This window comes from Delphinus delphis, chromosome 7, assembly GCF_949987515.2.
Source record: "Delphinus delphis chromosome 7, mDelDel1.2, whole genome shotgun sequence".
Taxonomy (NCBI): domain Eukaryota; kingdom Metazoa; phylum Chordata; class Mammalia; order Artiodactyla; family Delphinidae; genus Delphinus; species Delphinus delphis.
Window position 1 is genome coordinate 108502737 of NC_082689.1, and position 24731 is coordinate 108527467.

Below are 24731 nucleotides of genomic sequence, written 5' to 3' on the forward strand. Positions count from 1 at the left end.
CACACACACACACACACATTCTGTTGTTGGGAGTTTTTTCTCTTTTTTCTTTTTAATAAACTGTCACTTTATAAGGCAAAAGACAATGAGCGAGAGCCCCAAATTCCAACCCAACAAGGAATAAAAGTTCAGGGTCAACACAGACCACAGGAATGGCTTTTGGGCATGTCCTTCCCATCCCATTCTAGTCACTGTGATCACCTCCCCCTAATCCTGTCTTCCTTTCTTTAAAATAGTCTTATTTTGTTGGGTATCCACATCTCTCTCATTTTTTTCCCCTCAAAAACAATTTTCCCCTCAAAAACAAAAAAACAAGACAGAACATGTGACTTCTCAACAAATCTCACCTCCCAGCCACAATTACTGGTTCAGGAGTGGCCACCCAATCCAAACTGGGTACTAGAACTGGGAAAGTGTTACCTAGTGGCTTCTGGGGGAAAATGTGTCCTTTCTCTTCCAAGAGCTTTCCAAGGAGACACGTCATCTCTCTCGTGGATCTGGATGCCTGTAGGTCTTGGGAGCTGCTGGCAACCAACTTGCAACCACCAGGGGGAGCGAGGAGAAGGCAGAGCAGAAGGAAAGAAAGAAGTCAGGTCCAGCTAACATCACTGAGCTGTGAATCACCCAACCCTGGGCCTCACAGCCCTGCAGAAACTTCGCATGAATCAATTTCCATTTATGCTAATAGAGTTGGCTTGTCTATTTTTTGCAGCCAAGTGCATCTGCATTCTACCTAATGCAACCACCTGGCTCCTGGATGCATTAAACTATTAGCTTGGCATCTTTCATTCATTCATTAATCCATTCATTCATCTGACAAACAGATCACCTACTTTGCATCAGTGACTTAGTGGGAATAGAGTCCCCAGTAATACATGGAGCCTAGTCTTTAAGCTCACAGTCTAGGGATAAATACAGAAAATTCTTATTAAAATAAAAAAGGATTCAGGATAGTGAGATAAGTGCCATAAGGAAGGTGATATAAGATACAGAGTGGGACACAAGGAATAGTAATCTACTGTACCTTAGTTGGGGGAAGAAATAGTCATACGGGTCTTGAACACAGAGAAGACATCCTCCCCAGGAAGAAGGAGGGCAATGGTGCATCAGGTGGAAAAATTTGCATATTTAAGAACTCAGAGGTGTGAAATTGCAATAAATAGCTCAAGGAACTGTGGGCAGTTTGGTATGATTGGGGTGTATGGACATGAAAGAGAAACGTTGGGAGACAAAACTGAATGGCTAAGGAGGGGTGGATTTGGAGGGCTTTGCACACCACCGTTAGGGAGACAATGAAGGGCTCTAACAGTAGTTTTCCATTCTTAAGATGTTACCAAAGTCATCCTTCCTCCAGAAAGCCCTCCATGATTTTATGCACATTTTTCAATAAGCCCTGAAATGCATTCTATTCAATTTAGTGACACACAATGCTAAGGCGTGGTCCTGAGATACTAGATTCAGGAAAGTCAGGGACTAATAGACACTGGTCTACTTTTCCCTCTGGAGTAAGTGGGTGCTCCGTTAAGATTGGTCAGACTCCATGAAGGACCTCTAGTGACCTCAAACTTATCCAAAGGCATCTGCCTTTGAAATAAATTAAGGAGACTTCTTCGATTCATTATTATCATGAGGGTTGTTTGTGATGTAATTCCAAGGAGACTTTGGCAAGAAGGAAGCATTTACCTGTTTTGATGTGTTCAATTTTGCATTCATTTTATATGACACTAGTGTTGCCCACCTTAGGGTTTAGTACTGGACAAATTGCTAAATAATTAAGATTTTTATTATTCTCTTTGACAATTTCTTGATTCTTTTTCTCAGGACTCATGAGAGGTTAGCAAGCCCCATAAAAATGTGTGTGCCCTCCACTACAGCCAGGCTGGTCCTCCAAAGGACCCCTGAACGCTCAAACCCCATTTCTGATACAGTGCCTTTGCTCAAGCTGTTTTGTTTGCCAGGAATGTCCTGTTTTCTGTTTTCTCCTATGTTGTTGTTGTTTTTAACACCTTTATTAGAGTATAATTGCTTTAAAATGGTGTGTTACTTTCTGCTTTATGACAAAGTGAATCAGCTCTACACATACATATATCCCCATATCTGCTCCCTCTTGCATCTCCCTCCCTCCCACCCTCCCTATCCCACCCCTCTAGGTGGTCACAGAGCACCGAGCTGATCTCCCTGTGCTATGCAGCTTCAAGGTCCATCTCTTTCCTGAGATCAGATTGTAAAAAAACACTAGGCTGGCAGTGAGAAGACCTAGTTGTATGAGATATGCAGAGTCACTTGAGATATTTGAGCCTGTTTCTCCAATTGTAAAATGAGAGCTTTCAACAGGTCAATTCAATATACAGGTATTAAGCAATTAGCTTGTAAATAAGATTTTAATAGATGCTGACATACAGAGATATTATCTCTTTTGGGGAGAATTAGCAAACTGGATGGGGAAAGGCAAAGAGAGATGTATATAGAAATAATTACAACAGGAAAATACTCTTATGCAATATGGGAGATTGTGTCAATGATTTCCAAAAATCCACCAAGCAGATATTCCGTATTTCTGTGCTCTCATAGGGTTGTTTTGGGTTTTTTTTTTTAACATTTTATACTTAGTTCATCATACTGTTTAGATGGGTTAAACTTCTTTCCTAAACTAAACTATAAATAGATCTTTCAAAGAAATACATTTGCAATATGTTGTAGAGCTGACAAAGAGATTTCATTTGTGATAGCTAAATAAATCATCACATTAAATCAGTGAGCTAAATTAATCTTCTTTTACTGAGGAAGGAACTCTGAGAAATAAAGCATCTTCTTATCCAATGTCATACAGACAAGTGGAAGAGCCACTGTCTAAGGTTCACTGGTTTTCCTTCTGTGCCATGATGCTTAGTCCTCATGCCCTTAAACCAGGATTCTCTCTCTCTTTCTCTCTCTCTCTCACTCACATACACACATCTCTGCTTTACAGTTTTGTTAAGAAGCAACATTATGGAGAAATGCAAGCCTATCCGTCTCACCTCCCTTTTCTACACTACTCTTATCCCCGAATGCCCCTGCTTCTTTCACTTTGTCTGCCTCATCAGAACAGGCCTTCCTCTCCTCTCTATGGCTAACCCCTTGTCAAACATCTTAGCAATGCACTCCATCTCCTCCCACCCATATCAAGACTTTTCTCTCTTAATTCTTCCTTCTCAGTGGCTCTTCCTCTCCTCTCACTGAAAAATGTTCAGATGCCCATTCATCCAAACTCAACATGAAGTGACCACTCTGCACCAAGCCTTGAACTGAGTATTGGGGCAACAAAGATAAGACATGGTTTCGTCCTCAAAGAGCTTATCATCAAGTCTTGGGAGTCAGAAAAGAACACAGAATCAATTCACTCAAGGAAACTCTTGTTCTTACTAAATTTTGAGTGTAGACCAAGGGAAGATTGTAACGTAACAAACTGAAAACTGTGACAATCCTGGCCAAACACCCAATCACACACTCAAAACTGGTCCACTTGCTGCTTTCTATAAATGTCCCAGTGATGGTTTTTCCCCAAGCCTGACTGCATGGTGTTCTCTACACCTTAAATTGCTGGAAGAAGGGGGTGACTTCTTCAAAGATCTTAGGCTCATCATCCCATCCTTTTCCCCAAAGTACCCGACCTTCCTTATAATTATATAAGCATGTTTTATACCACCTACATCTTACAAAAGGGATCAAGTTTCAGGGTTTGGCCCACATTCCTCTGCTTAGTCTCACATGTTTTTGAAGACAAAGGGTTCCCTGTCCATGAACAAAAAAGAGGACAATGCCCCCCTTTTTTTTCCCTTTTTTTTTAAGTTATTTTTAGCATTCAGGAGTTCTTTTTTAAGTGTTATTTATTTATTCATTTATCCCTTTTCGGCTGTGTTGGGTCCTCGCCTCTGTGCGAGGACCCTCTCCAGTTGCGGCGCACGGGCCTCTCACTGTCGCGGCCTCTCCTGTTGCGGAGCACAGGCTCCAGACACGCAGGCTCAGTAGTTGTGGCTCACGGGCCTAGTTGCTCCACGGCATGTGGGATCCTCCCGGACCAGGGCTCGAACCTGTGTCCCCTGCATTGGCAGGCAGACTCTCAACCACTGTGCCACCAGGGAAGCCCAATTCTCCCTTTTTAATTTACTGTCCTGCCAAACCTGCTCCCCACCTTCCTCAATGGAAAATCTTTGATGGACTCGTCCCCTTTGCATTGTAATTTGTGATGTAAAAACTCCAAGGTATAAGCAGTAATTACTTTGTAATTATTAAGTACTTAGAGACACCAGAGTATAATTCATGTGGGGATAGGGTCATTCACTTATTAGTAGAACTGAGCTGCCTTTTTAAGAATAATAGACCCACCACTGTGGTTTGATGCATTGAGAGTTTTTCCTGCTCAACCAAAGTCCTTGTGGCATAAGATTAGATACACCAACAACAGCTATTTTAATTATAGGTTGTCTTCTGACCAAAGACTAGTGGATGGCCAACCATTTCACCTCATATATAACATCTACAGCTATGATAAAGGCTAAAAGAATAAAGATGGTGTACCACAGAAGCATATAATAGGAGGCCTGAACTATTCTAGGGAAGGGAAAGGAAGTGAGAGAAAACAGTTCAAGCTGAAAACTGTCAAATAATGGGAATTAGCCTGAGAAGGGAGAAGGGGGCTTTCACACAGAGGGAAAGCATGGTCAAAGCCCTGGGGGAGGAAAAAACATGGCACTCCAGGAACTTCCAGGCAGCCTGTGGGACCAGAATGAAGTGAGCCAGAAGGCAGTGGTGAGCTCAGAGGCTGAAGCCAGGTCAGGGTAAGGGTTAGCGTCAGGGTTAGGCAGGAGCCAGGTGAATTCCTTAGCAGCCAAGCTATGGATATTGGACCTGACCTTAAAGAAATAGAAAGTCCTTTAAGGAGTTTGGGCTGAGGGTACTATAATCAGATTTCTTGTCTGAAAAGATGACTCAGTCTGCTGCACAGGAAAGTAGATCAGGGGAATTGGCTAGAAGGCAATCAGTTAGAAAGACATTACAGACTTTAAGGGGAGGAAGAGGGCAGCTGGACTATACCTGGTTGGGGGAGGGGGTAGGAATTAACAGCAGCCCCATGCCACTTACAGGCAGAGCGACATGGCCTGTTCTGTCTGGCGTTGGCCCTGCGCTCTTTCCCATTAATCACCATCGAGTGGGTCTACAGGTAATCCCTGAGCTCTTCTGACAGCACACACATTTGCATTTGCTCCTTTCCATCTAATCTGAAGCACAGATTAGACGGGAAGGAGCATGTTAACCCTTTGGTATAGGACCTGGAATATGGAAATACAGGCTCAGCAAATACTGGCCAGCATTGCTTCATTCTACTCCCTGCCTTACCTGCATCACAGCTCTGAGCTCCGTGAGAGGAAAAGTGAGGCTCCCGTATCTCTTAATCTCCGGCACTGGGCACGGTCTCTGGTGTATATCAGGTTATCAGTAAGTTCTTGTTGAATAAATGAATGAACTGAATTAAAGCCTTTGTCAAGTTAAGAATTTTGGCTTTAGAACCTCCTGTTCCCTTTTTCTGCACTCTAAGGGGTCCAGGGCACTCAAATTCAAGTCCCTAAAATATCTATTAAAGGCCGTCTAGGAACTTCTGAAGAGCAGGGATTATCCCTGCTCAGGGCCTGTGAAAACCCAGAGGAGGGGCCTCCCACAGGAGAGCATAGCCAAAGATGGGGTTCTCGACAAGGTCACTTGAGGACAAGGTTGCCCAAGGCAATGGGGCTGGTACAGGAAGAGGTGCAAAGAGCAGAAAGGCAGTGCACAGCCTCAAGTCTTCAGGATAGTCAAGTGAATGAGGCTGGAAGCTTAACAAGCTGAGAGCAGTGTAAGATATGAGGTGGGGGATGAGATCGGCAAGGGTTCAGAACTGAGACCATGACAGCTGGCAGGGTGGACCTGCCCCGATGCACGGTGACCATGGTACAGGCATATCAGGCTTGCAGCCTGGAGAATTGTCATGCATGCAGATGTGGGTGCAGGGCTGGAGTGTCCTTTCCGTGAGAAGGATGCGGCTCCCATCACTGGGATGCTGGCCTCTGGGACTGGGTACCATGGTGGAACAAATGCATAGAGAAATTTCTCAACCTTCTCAGAGCTCACTTGTGCCATTTATACACTGTGATCCAGAAAGCTGCAACTCTGCCGAGGGAGAAAGCAAATATGAAAGATTTAAAAAGCTTTGATATTTTACTCCTTTGTGAATTTAGTGGAACTCCTTAAGTGAAATTTGTTTTCACATGTCACTAAATTATGGATAGAAGCTGAAGAAGTACACAGGGAAAGGTATCATCTCTCAGGATGTTCTGAGAAAAGCAGGAAGCCAGTCAGGAGGAACACTGATGTGAGAAGTTTCAGACCAGGGAGGTGTAGTCAGGAAGAGGGCCCGAGAAATTCTTATATATCCCCAAAAGTGTTCAAGGGCCCCAACTGAAAGTCCTTCCTGTCACAGATGGAGGACTGGGAAAGGAGGATGGGGAGGAAGACTTGGGGTCACCAGTGCTCACAAGCCAGCAAGATCTGGTATATAGGACATAGACTCTGAGGTCAGACAGGCCAGAGGTCAAGTCACTGTGGAAATAGCCCAGGCATCCCTAACATCATGACCCTCCGGCCACCTTCTCTGTAAAGTCTGGGTGACTAAAACTGTTCAGCAAGATGATTTGAATATGAAAAGAGATAAAGGTTGTAAAGCAACTGGCGTGGTGCCTGGCCCACTTGAGATATTCCCAAGGTTCATACATTTAATAAGCATTTAGGGCTTCCCTGGTGGCGCAGTGGTTGAGAGTCCCCCTGCTGATGCAGGGGACACGGGTTCGTGTCCCAGTCTGGGAAGATCCCACATGCCGTGGAACAGCTGGGCCCGTGAGCCATGGCCGCTGAGCCTGTGCGTCCGGAGCCTGTGCTCCGCAACGGGAGAGACCACAACAGTGAGAGGCCCGCGTACTGCAGGAAAAAAATAAAATAAAATAAAAAAGCATTTAATGAGCACCCACTCACCCACTATTTACCAGGCCATGTTCTAAGTATAAAGAAGGTAGTAGTTAGCAAAACAAAATTCCTGTCCTCGTGAAGCTTATACTTGAGAGAGGATAACAGAAAAAAAAAAAAAAGATAAGCAAATAAGTTAAGGTAGGGAGCAATAAATGTCATGAAGGTGTAAAGTGATGTAAGCATTTTTATGTAGGACAGATGGGAAGTGATCAAATTTGAGCAAATATCCAAATAAGGATGAGGGACAGAACCATGCACAGAACTGGAGGAAGAACATCTGAGGCAAACAGAACACCAAGAGCAAAGATCCTGAGATGGGGTGTACTTGGTGTGTCCAAGCAGCTATGGTCAGAGCTTCTTCTCCTTCTTCTGTTCCTTCAGGATGACTTCTGTTCCATCAGCCATGTCCGTCAGACCTCTTGGAGAGAGGCATTCCCAACCCACCCCCTTTATCTGCAAGCAGAACAGTGGCCTCCTTCAGAGAGGCAGGCTTCTCTCAGAGAACTAACGTGTCTCCAGGCCCAACGCCTGGCAGTGGGCAGGCAGACCCCATGCCAGGTGGGGTTCCTGGTTATCACAGCCTCTCAGGATCGCTTCTGGGGTACATGCCTCGGGAGGGAGGGAGATTATCCACAAGAAGCAAGTGTGAGACGGAAGATGGAGAGAGAGTGGGGAAGGCGACCAAGAGGTCCACAGACACACCCCAGGGAGGCTCTCCCCACACTGTTTAATGGAAAAGGCAGAAGGGAAGTGTGGAGTATTTTCTTTTGCGTTGTTGGCTTTGGAGAGCTAAAAAAGAATCCGCCCCTTATGATTCTAGCCCAGCTTGCAAAACATTTTGTTATTTTAGCTCTGAGTCTGTAGTTAGCAGATTGTCAGTTTGGCCTCACAGTGATGTGACAGCCAAAAAAGCTTGAACATTTTAATTTCCTGAGCAGGTGCAAGTATCAGGATTGGTTTTAGAATCCCAGCGGGAAAAAAATGGAAATGGAGAAGCAAAGTGGGACCGGTGTTTTGCGCTTGTGTGTGGTGGAGTGGAAGGAGGTAGGAGGGGAGGGGGAGGGGGAGATGAGGCCAAACCAAGGGAAATCTAAGCACATGAGAGAAGAAACACAAGAAATAGAAGAGGGCAGTAGCAGAAGGGGTTGGAGGTTACTGCAGAGAAATCACTAGAAATCTGCGGTTCAGAGGGAAATGGTTCTTCTCCTGATTTGCTCCCCTACTAGGCACAGTCGCATGCAAGATCAAGGTCATCATCAACCCACAGAGTGCCCTTGTGAAACTGTGAGAAATGCTCTTTCCCCAGCAGACGTGGTCACTGCTCTGACTGCTTGTCTTGGTGAGCTGAGCGTGGGCTGCATTTCACCCCCATGCATGCTCTGTTGTGCAGATCACAAAGGTACACCTTTACCTGGAGATCCTGTTCATACTATAAAACTGACTTTAAGTAAGGCAGCAGGACTTTGGAATGTTGAGAAAGAAGGAAGCAGTGAATACGGGGAGGGGGAAGCAGCGGTTAAAATGATGCAACTCTACAGACTTGGCTACGAGAATGTCAGATAGTTCAGGCACCAAGGCCACATCACAAAGGGAGGAACAAATTTCCTAGCATGGAGCCAACAAGTCGGTAGGAAGAGTCAGGATGCCTGCCCAGGCCCCATGCTCTGTGACTGCCTTTCCACCACACTCAGCTTCACACAGCCAGTAGATGAATGAATACATTTCTGAATGCATACATCTTAGCCCATCCCAAACTTCCAGTGATGTGGGAAGGGAAGGAATGCTGAGATAATGTAATGACTATCGCACATGTGCCTGAAGTCTGCATTTGCACTAATTGATTCAACAGGGACTCATTCTGCATTCACTATGTGCTAAAGATTCTGCTAAGGGTTGGTCGTGTAACAACACTAAGATCATCATGATTCCTTTCCTCAGATGATTAGTGTGATGATTACACAAGATAAAGCAAAAGCAGTACACAAAATGGTCAAGAGCACAAACTGGTGTGGTAATAATAATAATAATGGTTCCTGCCTTATGTAATTGTTTCACGTCTAAATTTGATAGTATGGGCAAGTTAGCACAATGCATGGCTCAAAGTAGTTTCTTAATAACACATTACCTTTTCATGTTTTTTTCCTCCTCCCCAACTCTAGATATGAGAAGAAACACCCAGTTTCAGATGTACAAAACTAGAAGAGTGTTGCTCTCACCACTATAATAAGAAAAAAGCCCTTTAATTTATTTTCTTGAACTCATTAGGTAACTGAGGTCATAGGGCAAAAAAATGAGACTTTGGAGAAAGAGTCACCTACGAAAAGAAACAGGACCCAATGAAACACTACCGAATGCCAATAAGAAGATTCAGCAAGAAAATTTTGATGAATTACTAAGATCTGAATGAGCTCTAGTGTGAGAGTGTGAAGCCCCTGCAGCACAGACATAGAGAGGTCCAAACCTCTCAAAGGCTTTTCTTCCAGGACCCCACCAGCTGCTCACATGTTAGATCAGGGAGGATCCTGAGAATGCCCCATCATGAAGCTGTTTGGGGGGTGCTAGACAGTAGGCACTATCTGAGGTCTGTCTACATCCATTTTTCAATCCTTCCTACAGAACAAAAACCTTAATCTGTAGTAGAAAGGGCAAAAAAAGCAGTATTCTGAGAAAACCTACCACAGCAGAGGAAGGAAACAGGAAGAAACAATCTACCCATGGAAGACAGGCACTGATACATGCCAGCCCACCATTACCTCTGATAAAGGACATCTACAAACAAACAAACAAAAATTAACTCTACATTTAGCTTCATACATAATGGTGAAGGATTGAATTATTTTCTCCTAAAATTGGGAACAACCCAAGGTTGTATGTTCTCACCAATTTTATTCAACATTGTACCAATGGTCTTGGTCAGAGAAACGAAGCAAGAAAAAGAAAGGAAAGGCATACAGATAAACAAAAGAAGAAATAAACTGTTTCTATGCACAGATTACATAATTTTCTGTATAGGAATTTCCCAAGAATCTAGTTACTACAACTAAACTAACCCTAAACAGTGAGTTTACCAAGGTCACAGAAAATAGGATCAATGTACCAATATTCTATGATGATACTGTATATGATTGACAAGTTGAACCTATAATTTATATGGACAAGCAAAGGAACTGGAATAACCAGAAGCTATTCTAAAAATGAACAAAGTTGGGCTATTCATGCTACCTGATAATATAAAGCTACAATGATAAAGACAGTATTACTGGAAAAAAGATAAAACAGAGTGTTCAGAAATTGACTCATACTTCTATGGTTTTTGACAAAGGTACAAAGAAAATTTAATGAAGACAGGATAATGTTTTGAACAAATGATCCTGAAACAACTGGATATCCAAATCAAAAAAGTAAAAAGAATGAAATCTTGATTTATATCTTATGCCCTATACAAAAATTATCTCAAAATGGATCATAGGCCTAAATGTAAAACCTAAAACTAAAAAAATTCGAAAACAAAACGTAGGAGATAATTTTCATGACCTTGAGTTAGGCAAATTTTTGTTAGATACCAGCCAAAAGCATACTGAGTAAGAAATCATAAATTGAATTTCATCAAAATTAAGAACTTCTGATGTTTGAAAGACACACTTAGCAAGCCACAGTTTGCAAACAATATTTTCATTTCACCCATCTGATCAATAATGTAGGGTATCAACACTATATAAAAATTCTCAAAATTCAAATGAAAAGTATAAATCCAATATATATAATAGGCAAAACTTTAAACAGACATTTCACCAAAAAAAAATATACAGATTACAAATAGCACATGCAAAGATGGTCAACATAATCATTCAGGAAATGCAAATTAAGGGAATTCCCTGGCGGTCCAGTGGTTAAGACTCGGCGTTTTCACTGCCGTGACCCTCGGTTTGATCCCAGGTTGGAGAACTAAGATCCCACAAGCCACACGTTGCAGCCAATAAAAAAAAAACCCAAAATAAAAAGCAAGCAAACAAAAAAGAAAATACAAACTAAAACCACAGTGAAATACCACTAAATAGCTATTAGAATGTCCAAGAACCATATACTGTAGCAGAACGATAGCTCCCAAAGATGTCCACATCCTAATCCCTAAAACCTGTGAATATGTTACACTACAGGGCACGTGGCTTTGCAGTTACTTCTGCAAGAGAGACAGAGAATGATTTCTTGTCCCCTGACTTTGGTTTGGGCCATGTGACTTACCTTATCTAACAGAATGTTAGTGCACATGAAGTGATCCAAGGCTTGAAAAGCACGTTTGTGATTTTCTTGCTCTCTGCGTCTCTGCCATCACCATGAGAAAAACGTGTTGGTCTCTAAAAAGGATAATAGACTCATAGAGCAGAGTCCAACTTAGATTAGCCACCTTACAAATCCATGAGGATGAATGTTTGCTTTAAACCACTTAGTGTTTGGGCAGTTTTTTGCACAGCATATTTGTAGTTATCCAATAAACTTGAGCAGGCAAGGCTTTCTGAAGACGTACGATTTGCTGTGGAACATAATACATTGTGGTTGAATCAGAAATATATATATTGGAATTCTGGCTCTTTGACGATAAACAAGCTTTTAAAACTCTCTTAGCCTTTGTTTCTTTGCCTAGTAAGTTGGATACTATAATAGAATTATGTGAGTATTATTTGTGATGCAGTATATTTAGAACAGAGTGGGGTCTTATACCCAAGATGTGTTATTTTATGTTGGCAGGCTTTGAAAAGAACAAGAAAGGCTTTTGGATCCCATTAATACTATTAATAAACAAGGGAGAGAATGGGACACCTGAAGTTTATTGACTTAACTTCAAACTGGATTTCTGATTGACTCCCAATGAAATGTCAGAACAAATCTTTGCTAATGCAGGGTAATGTGAAATCATTCCATGCATTAATCATCTTGAAAAGAAAGGTATCAAAGCAGGTGTAGATCAAGAGTGGCAGGCCCTGCCACGGAGCTGAAAGTATTGACTTGTGGCAGCCACTGCCCAATAGAACCCCCCTTGTTTTTTGACTCTCATGCTGCCATTAAGCATATTGAAAACACGGGCTTTGCTTAGTGATGCATTTCCCAAAATGTGATCTGTGGAACCATCAATCCTTCCTTAGGATGTTACTAGATACTTCATGGGGAAAAATTAGTTCTATATTCAAAGCGGTTTTAAAATGTGTGGCCTAAACAAAGTGTTACTATATTTATATGTTCAGTGCATCTCTATTAGAGCAGAATAAAGGTGAAAGTTGAATACAGCATAAAACATTGCCCACATTTATTGACCATGAAAGCATTTTTTTCTGAGGTGCATCTTGAGGTGCTATGTTTTGGAGAACATATTTACACAGACACTGGGTTTATAAAAATATCATGGTGGGATACTCAAGAGAATCTGGCCCAAAAATAGATGATTTCCTCAATAACCATAAAGCACAGAACATTCTTATAGAAAGATAAATTTAATAGTCTATGTTTTTAGTACCTGAAGAGAAATCAGGATAAATCTGATGAAGATTAAGCAGGGCCGTTAAGAACTTTGAGTATAATAATGTCTATAATTTATTGGTCATCTCTCAGGTTCCACACAGACTAAGAAACTAAGAAATTCCTCCCATGATAACCCCGAGAAGTAGAAATTATTATCCCTATTTACACACAAGAAAATTCAAAGTGTTTATGAAATTCTCCTAAGGTTATACTTAGTAAACGGCAAAGAGCAGGCAGTGGCAATTTCATTAACAATTTCTTCACTCATTGGGTCCCCAGCTTGTGTCTTTAAACACACCAAAGTGCAATTGTTCATAAACTTCTCCCAAACTTAATTAGTTGACTGTGATCCCCCAAAATACACACACACACACACACACACACACACACAAATGTCTTGGATCTGGCAGCAAAAGAAGGTCCCATTTCCCCCAGGTAGTCATGGATAAGGTGATGGTTGTGGATGAAGAAAGAAATAATGATCAAAGTCCATGAGCAAAAATGATGGGAAGACCTCACTCAAGAGAAAGATGGTAGATTGCGGGTAATAACTCAGCTACCACAAGGAGTCTTGGAATAACGTTATTAACAGTGATCCTTCCAACCACCAGGCTCTTCCTGAGTAAAGGGCCTTCTCCCATCTTCATTAATTTTCCTAGGAAAATATTTCAAGTTCCTTGTTGGTAATACCCTCCTTTCTTCCCTTAGCTCCACTCCTTAGCTCTCACATTTTAGTCTCAAAATTTTTTTTTCTCCTTCTACCTCTATAGTGTTTGTCTCTTTTTCAAGTTTGATTTCCTACTTACCAAATTAGTTCTCCCTTTCTCAAAATCAGGGAAGTTGAGTATTCAAACCCTACCGGAAAGTATTGGGAAATAATTTCAATTCAAAATGTCCATATTAGAAAAACCTAATTTAAAATGTCAATTCTTTGATTTCCTTACTGTGTATATGGAAATTCTTCCCCATAATTGCATTTCAATCAATATCTCCTTTGATTTACAGAAGGAATTTGTTAAACTCTAAATTATGGAGGGAGTTCATCCAAGAGGTGATGAGGGTAAGTATACTTGGGCAGTGGTAACAGGCCCAGAAATGAGAATATCTGAGACGTATTGGGGAGATAGGTAGGCAGGACTAGATAACTAGTTACTTCCATATTTCCAGCCTGGGTGCCTGGTTAGATGCTGGCACCACCAACTGAAACAAGGATGGAATCTCATTCAAAACATGTCCTGGGAGACTTCCCTGGTGATCCACTAGCTAAGACTCTGCACTCCCAATGCAGGGGGCCCAGCTTTGATCCCTGGTCAGGGAACTAGATCTCCCATGCCGCAACTAAGAGCCCACGTGCTGCAACTAAGAGCCCACCTGTCACAAAGAAGATCCCGCACAAGGCAAAGAAGGTCCTGCATGCCACAACTAGGACCTGGTGCAGCCAAATAAAAAAATAATAATAACAATGGAAAAGAATTAAAAAGAAATAATGTCCTGTCTAAATCCTTGAAAACTCTAGAACGTTGGGGTAGGCTGTCCTGGGGTAACAAATTCATGTATCATCAAAAAAATCTCAAGCAGGTAAAACAATTAACCAGGTCATGACTACTCCTCAGAAGTCCAACTCCACCCCTCAACTTCCCTCTCCTGGGAGGACCCATTATTCCAGGGTTTACCAACAGAAAGACCTGTCCACTACATCCATCATTTAAGTACTTGTGGTTGGTTGCCAGTATAAGTAGGTTTATAATCTTTCCATTGGATGAAATGACATCTTTTCACTGTGCTTAACATCTGGCTATTCTAACAAAGCATATAATTATATTTATGCATATAATTATATATATGCAATCTGATGGATTGCAGCCAGGTGTCTGGATAAGACAGTAAAGGCAACTTGCAGGGATCTGCCTGCTAAGATTCCAAGGCAAGGGAAAAGTGGCCTTTCTCATCCAGGTGTCTTTTTTAATGTACACACCATATCCAGTAAAAATGCTTACTAGCCTCCACACTGGAATGCACAGCATATTAGGTCCCAGAACACACTTATGTCTACCTTCTAAAAGCTCTAAATCCAGAGGGGAAGGCAGGCAAATCAACAGCACTAACAGCATGACAAAAAATAGGGATATAAACCACAGAATGTAGAAGCACCCATTAGGGCCACTCACATGAGTCTGAGAAAGTAGGACATCAGATGGGATTTAAAGGAAAAGCAACAATTCAAAGAATCAGCAGTGTCTAATGAAACAAAGAAGTGGAGGAGAAATTTGGGCAGAGGCAGCAGCACATGTAAAATTATGGAGATCTGAAGGAGCATGGTACTTTGGGGGACTATACACAGGTCCATAAGTCAGGAAAAAAGTGTGCTTCTAGGGCTAGAGAAGAACCCTGAAGGTTAGCCAGGTCTGGGTCACTGAAGGCCATAAGGCCTGAGGGAAGGCTTTTGAATGATATTCTGCAAGATCAGGGGGACCATTGAAGGGTGGTTTTAAGCCCAACACAAAGGGAATCCACATGGGTGGTAAATGTAGAAAAAGAGGATCTCTATGCACTGAGCCCTAAAGCAGACCAACTTTCAGAAATCACAGATGTGAAGAGGAACCAGCAAAGAGGAATAGGAGGATAAAATCATCTCAGACAAGGGGAACACAGGAACCTAAGGCCCCAGGTGAGAACCAGTCCTCTCCATTTGGGAACCTCCAAGATGTTGATGTGGGTGAAGCTGGTCCGTAAGTATGAGTATGTGGGGGAGGGGCTGGAGAGACAGGCAAGAACGACAGCAGGGACGGCTTTGTTCATGGGGAGGAAAGCCAAAGAACAGGACTTTCCTCCCATAATTTCCTCCTATTTCCTGTAATTCATGAAATATCCTAATCTTCACATTTGCTATTTTAGTCATGACAACAATGCAATCATTTGAAGTGATCATTCAGGGATTGTTACTCTACTCCACAAACTGATCACCTTTTCGAACAATTTTGTTGTGCTCATGGATCTGTGGATTAAGAATTCAGATATGTTGTTTTGTACAACAATATTTAGGGCTTTACCTTGGATCACTCAGCAGATGGGTACTTGAATTATCTGGTGGCATCTTTAGTCACATATCTTGCAGTTGATATTTCATGTTGGTTGGGGGCCTCAGTTAGGGCTGTGGGATAAAACACCTACAATAGACTGCTCCATGGACCCTTTGTTTTCTCATATCGAGGTGGCCTCAGAGCAGTAGTAGTAGTTTTTATATAGAAGCTCAATATTCTAAGCACTAGCTCATGTTCTAGCTAAGAAGGCAAATGCCTCAAATGTCATACAGCATCAATTCTACCATATTCTATGGGTTAGAAGTGAGTCACAAGCCTACCCAAACTCAAGATGAGGAGAAAAAGATTCTACCTTTTGATGGGTGAGTGGAAAGTTCTATAAAAATATATGGAGAAAGAAAATTATCATAAAATTCTTTGGAAAATACAACCTGCCACATGGTGGACTGTTGGAATTCTTCCAAACCTCTTGTACCATCAATTTGGCAACCCATTTATTGTCACTAGTTTCATTGTTTCAATGAGGAAACCAAGGTCCATAGAACTAAAATTTCACCCCTGAGAACTAGAGCGGAGCAGGGATAGACCTTGAACCTAGGTCTGTCTCATTCCAGAAACTGTAAACTCCTCTGTGAGCCATACTGAAAGTATTAAAGTTAATAGTGAAATGTTTAATAAGACCAAGTATTTATTATCTAGAAAATTAAAAAACAAAAAAACAGTAAGAGTGTATATCAGGGGTCCCCAAACTCCTGACCACAGACCAGTACTTTTCCATGGCCCGTTAGGAACTGGGACACACAGCAGGAAGTGAGTGGTGGGCAAGCGAGCGAAGCTTCATCTGCCACTCCCTGTTGCTCCCCATCACACGCATTACTGCCTGAACCATCCCCTCCCCCAATCTGTGGAAAAAATTTTCTTCCATGAAACTGGTCTCTGGTGTCAAAAAGGTTGGGGACCGCTGGTGTATATGACTTAGGTTAAATGGACAAATGCCCAGAAAGACATAAACTACTGAAATCCACAAGAAAAAATTAAAAAGTTGAATAGATTCAGTAAAAGACAGGTTAAATTAACAATTTTTAAAATATCTACAGAAAATCCCAGGCTCAGGTGAATTCTACCAAACATTAAATAATTATTACCAATTCTCACAAACTCTTCCAAAAAAATAGACTAGAAAGGAACATGTCCCAACTCATTTTTAGAGACTAGTGTGACCCTGACAGGAAATTTAAAAAAAGATGATACAAGAAATAAATCTACAGATTAATATCTCTTATAAATATAGACACAAAAATTCTCAACAAAATACTAGCAAACTGAATCCAGCAACATATGTAAGGGATTATATATCATGACCAAGTGGGACTTATACCAGGAATTCAAAGTTGGTTTAACATTAAAAAATCAATTAATTAAATACACAATATCAATAAAGAACCAAAATCACAGAATCATTTCAATACATGAAGAGAAAACATTTTATAAAATTGAATACACCTTTATAATAAAAACACTCAACTAACTAAGAATACAAGAGAACTTCCTCAAACTAATAAAGGGAATGTGTGAAAACTCACAAGTAACATCCTTAATAGTGAAAGATCAAATGCTTTCACCCAAAGATCATGAACAAGAAAAGGATGTTTGCTTTTACTACTTCTATTCAATATTGTACTAGAGGTTCTAGTCAGGGAAATTAGTCTAATATATATATGGAATCCAGATTGGAAAGGAGGAAATAAAACTGTGTTTGCAGATGACTTCATCCTGTATATAGAAAATTCTAAGGAATCCACTTAAAAACTATTAGAACTGATAACAAATTCAGCAAGTTCACAGGGTACAAAATCAACATTCATAAAGCAGTTATAATTCTATACACTGGCAATGAAAATTTTGAAAATTAAATAAGGAAACAATTCCATATATAACAGCTTCAAAACAGAATAAAATATTTAGGAATAAATTTAACAAAAGTGCACAACTTGCACATTTAAAACTATGAAACATTGTTGAAATAAATGAAAAAAAATTCTATATGTGGAAAGACATCCTATGTTCATGGATTGGAAGATTTAATATTGTTAAAATGTTGGTACTCTCCAAATTTATCTACAGATTCAGTGCAATCTCTGTCAAAATCCAAGCTGACTTCTTTGCAGAAATGGACGAGCTAATCCTAAAGTTCATACAGAAATGTCAAGGACTCAGACTAGCCAAAGCAGTCTTGAACAAGAACAAAAGAGAAGGACTCAAACTGGCCAATTTTTAAAATAACTACAAAGCTACAATAATCCAAACAGTATAGTACTGGCATATGGATAGACGTAGAGTTAAATGGAATAAAATTGAGAGTCCAAAAATAAACCTTCATACATGTAGTAAACTAATTTTCAACAAAGGTATCAAGACAATTCACTGGGTGAGGAATAGCATTTTCAACAAAAGGTGCTAATATAATTGGGTATCTACAGGTAAAAGAATAAAGTTGAACTATTTCTTCACACCATAACCAAAAATTGACTCAAAATGGGTAATAGACCTACATGTAAGAGCTAAAATTATCAAACAGTATCTTCATGACTTTGAGTTAGGCAAATTTCTCTTAGATTTGACACTATAACCTCAAGTGTCAAAAGATAAAATAGATAAATTAGACTTCATAAAAATTAAAGCTCTTGTGCTTTAGAGGAAACCATTAAGAAACTGAAAAGACAGCACACAGAATGTGAGAAAATATTTGCAAATACTATATATAATAAGGGACTTGAATCTAGAATATACAAAGAATTCTTACAACTAATATAAAAAGACAAGTAACCCAATTTAAAAATGTGCAAAGGATTTGAATAGTCATTTTTCCAAGGAAGACACATAAATGCCCAATAAGTACATGAAAAAATGCTCAACATAATTAAACATCAGGGAAATGGTAATCAAAACCATGATGAGATACATCATCACACCCATTAGGATGGTTACAATCAGAAAGACATAATAACATATGTTGGCAATGATGTGAAGACATTGGAACCCTGAGACATTGCTGGTGGGAATATAAAATGGTGCAGCTGCTCTAGAACAAAAAAGTTTGGCAGGCCCTTAAAAAGTTAAACAAAAATTATTTGATCCAGCAAATCTACTTCTAGGCATTAGCCAAGAGAAATGAAAACATATGTCCACACAAAAACCTTGTGCAACATATGTTCATAGCAGCATTATTCGTAATAGCCAAAAAGTGAAAACAATCGATGAATCGATAAATAAAATGTGGTATGTCCAAACAATGGAATATTATTTGGCAATATAAAAAAATGAAGTACTAATACCTATTACAACACTGATGAACCTTGAAAATATTTCACTAAGTGAAAGAAGCCAGATAAAAAAGATGACATAGTATATGATTCCATTCATATGAAATGTCCATAATATACAAATCTATAGAGACAGAAATTATATTAGTAATTGCCTGGGGCTGTGGGAGGGAGGGAGTTTGAAAGGAAATGGGAGTGATTGATAATGGTTACAGGATATCATTTTGGGGTGAAAAAAATTTCTAGATTTGTGGTGATATTTACGCAGCTCTGTGAATATGCTAAAAACTATCAAATTATACATTTTAAATGGTCAATTGCTAAGGTATGTAATTATAGCTCAATAATGCACTTATATTAAAAACAACAACAACAAAAAGCCCAAGTTGTTGACTAAATTAATTTTTATTTTTTGAAGTTTGTCTGACTCTGATTTTGACTGAGAGAGCCCCTCCCCTACCAGAAGCAAATGTTTGCATCTGAGGGCTGCAAATTTTGGCAATTGTAAACATTAGAAACCTAGAGAAAATAAGCCCTGTTTTTATTTTATTTTTGTTTTTATTTTATTTTTTTTTGCACCAAAGTGATTCAGTTATACATATATATACATATTCTTTTTCACATTCTTTTCCACTTTGGTTTAGTACAGGATATTGAATATAGTTCCCTGTGCTATACAGTAGGACCTTGTTGTTTAAGTATTTTATAGATAGTAGTTTGTATCTGCTCATCCCAAACTCCTAATTTATCCTTACCTCGCCCCCTTTCCCCTTTGGTAACCATAAGTTTGCTTTCAATGTCTGTCAGTCTATTTCTGTTTTTGTAAATAAGTTCATTTGTATCATATTTTAGATTCCACATATAAGTGATATCATATGGTCTTTGTCTTTCTCTTTCTGACTTACTTCACTTAGTATGATAATCTCTAGATCCATCCATGTTGCTGCAAATGGCATTATTTCATTCTTTTTTATGGCTACGTAATACTCCATTGTATATATGTACCACATCTTCTTTATCCATTCATCTGTCTATGGACATTTAGGTTGCTTCCATGTCTTGGCTATTGTAAATAGTGCTGCTGTGAACATTAGGGTGCATGTATCTTTCTGAATCAGAGTTTTCTCTGGATAGATGCCCAGGAGTGGGATTGCTGGATCATATAAACGTGGTTTTTAAGTTAACACTTCATCTTATTAAAGTCCTCATTTGCTTCCTTTGCCCCCCTAGGCCTGCCTCAATCTCCTTTTGGCCCTAAGGAGGGTCTGCACTATACAGCTGGCAGAACTGCCAGGTCAGGAGACTGAGCAGGTGCCTGCTTGCATGTGGGATCTCCCTTTGGAACACCATCAGGGGACTCCAGAGTGCTGGATGGCAGCAGTGTATGTGCATGCCTGGAAGCCAGGAGACCCTGCTCTGGCCAAGCAACTCTGAGCCTGCCTCAACACTTCTCTGGACGTCCCTTTCCTTTTTTTATTATTATAAATGCTATGTCACGGTCCAGCTACGTCACAGGACCAAAGTATGTGAAAGTGATTAGAACACATTTAAATCACTTTCTAAATGTATACCAAGCTGGCCATAATCATACCAAAGTTCTCATCTTGCAGACAGAGCACCAGGGGATCAGGATTGAATTTCTGGACTACATAGTGGCAGAGTCAGGTCTAGAATATGGGTCTTATTTGTATTTTTCTCCCTCCAGACAAGACTCCTGGTCATCCGCAGCCCATTCCCAGACCATACGCATATCCCAACAAATTATAAGAATCGATGTCCTTGGCACTCCATGTATGTGGTTTTAGAAATCAATTAGGTTTCAAAATATACTGTAAATTTCCACATCTGCTACTTTAGAATATCGATCGTATTGTTAAAGATTTATTCTGGGTCAGAAATTCTTGTATGACATGATGGACTGAAAAAGTTTAAGGAAGTATCTTACATAGCCACCGAATTGACTGTCCACTTATCAACTGGCAGAATTGATCAAAGAGAAAAGTAATTTTTAAAATTTTTTCCACATCCATCAGGAGAAAAGCAAAAGAAGAGGTGAGGATCGAAGAAGATTATGTATATGCAACGTGCTTTGTGACTGTCAAACTTGTGAGAATATATACATTATTTAAAAGAAAGTTAAATTTGCTATCTTTCCATCTGTGGGGAAAATATAAGTAATACATAAGTAACTATAAATAAGAAAAAATTTCCATAAGAAAAATATGAATTGATAGACTTCCTTGAAGGTGAGCATTTGTGGAGTTTTAATATGTGGACATTTATGTCTCATCAAATTTGCTGGATTCCCATCTATCTGACCAGTCCAAGCCAGACCGAAATGAAGCAGGCTAACATTTTCAACCTTCCTCTTGGTAAATAAGCATGTAAATAAACAAGCGAGCTCAATGTTTCACATAGGATCCACCACACACAGGTGCACACACACTCACACACACACCCTGAATGCACCCTGCCGTGCTCTTCTGGATGTGCCTCCTGCCAGAAACACACTTACTTCATTCGTCTATACATTAGCTTATGCTTCTGGTAGACACCAAAACCTAATTGTACTCCCACAACTCAGTGTAAACTTCTTTCTTTGAGAAGCTGTCCTTGACACCTCTCCACATTGACCCCCAGACAGTCCCAGCCACACGAGAAAATAAGAACCCGCATACCAAACCTCTCTTAACACTGCCTATCTTACACTGTTGGTAGCTATCTCTTTGCCTCCCTTCTGGACTGTGAACCTCATGAGAACAGGGTTCGTGCTTGGAACGACTATTTTTTCCACTCTGTGTGCTTTTTACTCTGTGACAGGATCTGTCATGGAACAGAGGCTCCGTGGATATTTGGTGAGTGAATAAAATTGCAGAACCGAATGAGAAGGACACACGCCAAGGACGGTGACATGCAGACCCTCCGCGCTGGGACTGAGTTCTTGCTGGCACAATGGAGTGCAGACTTCCCAGGGGTCCCTGCAGGACCACAGTGCCCCTGGGTTTGCCTCTCTTGCTAGGATGCAAGCTCCTCATTGCCAGAGGCCATGTCTTAATCCTCACTTAGCTGGGACCATGCTGGGCACTTGGGCAGGGTTAGAATGTGACTGCCACGTGGAAATTCCAACCCGAGAGACAGCATGCTTGGGTTGGCCTGAGTGAGTTTTGGAGCCTGAGAACTGAAAGATTTTTTATTTACTTATTTATTTATTATTATTATTATTATTATTATTTTTTGCGGTATGCGGGCCTTTCACTGTTGTGGCCTCTCCAGTTGTGGAGCACAGGCTCCGGACGCGCAGGCTCAGTGGCCATGGCTCACGGGCCCAGCCACTCCGCGGCATGTGGGATCTTCCCAGACCGGGGCATGAACCCGTGTCCCCTGCATCATCAGGCGGACTCCCAACCACTGCGCCACCAGGGAAGCCCAAAGATTTTTATTTTATACCTATTACTCCTGATTCCCAAATCACATACTCCCTTCTACATGACTTATGGAAAAGGGAGACCCTCACTCTCTCTAGCCCCCTAAGCAGCCACAGGCCAGATAGACCTCTCAACCATGTCCGCCATAAACCTGGGTGATCCCAGAGCTCTGCTAAGTACATGAAGACCCATATCTGGGTCTTTGGTTCCTCTCTGTGGCCGCTACCCTATTCTTCCTTCTTCTCTTCTATCAGTTTTCTTCTTTGCTCACCCAAGCATCACTTCCGATCTCTCCCACCGCTCCAACCTCAGTGAGTCCTCAACAGCATCCCTCTCCACTTAGTCCTCCTGTCCTCATCCTCGCCTGGGTGGGCACCTCTCTGCTGTGCAGGACTGTCTCCAGGACCAGTGAGGACTTGAGCAGCCCCAGGGCCACACCCTCCTCCATGGCTCAGCTAGCCTCTCTCTTTCCGTGCCTCTTACTTGATGCACAGTCTTTAGGTTGGACTGTGGAAATGGCCCAGATTGAGGTAATAGTTTCAAAACATGCCTGGTGCTGCTTTTAATTTGGCTTCAGGTCTCCAGTATAATATATTCATTAAATATAGACAAAGAGACCTAAAATAAACCTGTCTTATATTGCTCTAATTCCACCTCTTACAATCCACCCTAAGGAAAGCCTGTGAAATAAAAAGTTTCTTTTGTTCAAAGATGTACAATTCAGTTTGATTTGTTGTAAAGAAAAATAATATAAGCAATGTAAGTCCCTAACACTAGCCCATTTTTATGGAGTATTTGTAATAACATAATCATTATGTACCTTATGTTAAAAAGCAAACATTCAAAACTATGTATAAATGGCATCATTTTGTTCTTTTTTATGGCTGAGTAATATTCCACTGCATATGTGTACCACACCTTCTTTATCTATTCCTCTGTTGATGGACATATAGGTTGCTTCCAAGTCCAGGCTATTGTAAATAGTGCTGCAATGAACATTGGGGTGCATGTATCTTTTTGAATTATGGTTTTCTCCAGGTATATACCCAGGGGTTGGATTGCTGGGTCATATGGTAGTTCTATTTTTAGTTTTTTAAGGAACCTCTATACTATTCTCCATAGTGGCTGTACCAATATACATTCTCACCAACAGTGTAGGAGGGTTGCCTTTTCTCCACATCCTTTCCAGCATTTATTGTTTGTAGATGTTTTGATGATGGCCATTCTGACCGGTGTGAGGTGATACCTCATTGTAGTTTTGATATGCATTTCTCTAATAATTAGTGATGTTAAGCATCTTTTCATGTGTCTACTGGCCATCTGTATGTCTTCTTTGGAGAAATGTCTATTTAGATCTTCTGCCCATTTTTTGATTGGGTTATTTGTATTTTTGATATTGAGCTGTTTGAATATTTTGGAGATTAATTCCTTGTCTGTTGCTTCGTTTGCAAATATTTTCTCCAATTTTGAGGGTTGTCTTTTTGTTTTGTTTATTGTTTCCTTTACTGTGCCAAAGCTTTTAAATTTAATTAGATCCCATTTGTTTATTTTTGTTTTTATTTTCATTACTCTAGGAGGTGGATGAAAAAAGAACTTGTTGCAATTTATGTCAAAGAGTGTTCTGCCTATGTTTTCCTCTAAGAGTTTTATAGTGTCCCGCCTTAAATTTAGGTCTTTAATCCATTTCTAGTTTATTTTTGTGTATGGTGTTAGGGAGTGTTCTAATTTCATGCTTTTACATGGAGCTGTCCAGTTTTCCCAGCACCACTTACTGAAGATACTGTCTTTTCTCCATTTTATATTCTTGCCTCCTTTGTCATAGATTAGGTGACCATATGTGCAATTGTCATATTGAGTGAAGTAAGTCAGACACAGGAAGATACATATCATATGATATCGCTTATATGTGGAATCTAAAAAAATGGTACAAATGAACTTATCTACAAAACAGAAATAGCGTCACAGATGTAGAAAACAAACATGGTTACCAGGGGATAAGTGGGGGGAGGAATAAGTTGGGAGATTGGGATTGACATATACACACTACTAGATATAAAATAGATAACTAATAAGGACCTACTGTATAGAACAGGGAACTCTACTCGGTACTCTGTAATGGCCTATATGTGGAAAGAATCTTAAAAAAGAGTGGATATATGTATAACTGATTCACTTTGCTGTACACCTAAATATTACACATCGTTGTAAATCAAATCTAGTCCAATAAAATTTTTAAAAAATACTGTGTATAGATGCAGAGGAGAAGAGGACCCTCCCATTGCCCCATCCATAGCCCTCATGTATCTCCCTGATAAGAGACACCCTCTCCCAAGAAGCAGGCCTCCTGGCTTCAGGGATGCTGAGAAATGCTGAGCAGAGCGAGGAAGGAGCCT

At 40.5% G+C, this 24731-nt stretch overlaps 1 long non-coding RNA gene across 1 annotated transcript in view; it reads right to left on the bottom strand.

Moving 5' to 3' along the window:
* Positions 1 to 449: 449 nt before the first annotated feature.
* The window catches only part of LOC132428213 (uncharacterized), a 32400-nt gene continuing 8118 nt past the window's right edge, over positions 450 to 24731 (bottom strand). Inside the window, exon 4 of the long non-coding RNA XR_009520083.1 lies at positions 450 to 535. This is a non-coding gene — a long non-coding RNA (uncharacterized lncRNA). The remainder of the gene's footprint in view (positions 536 to 24731) is intronic.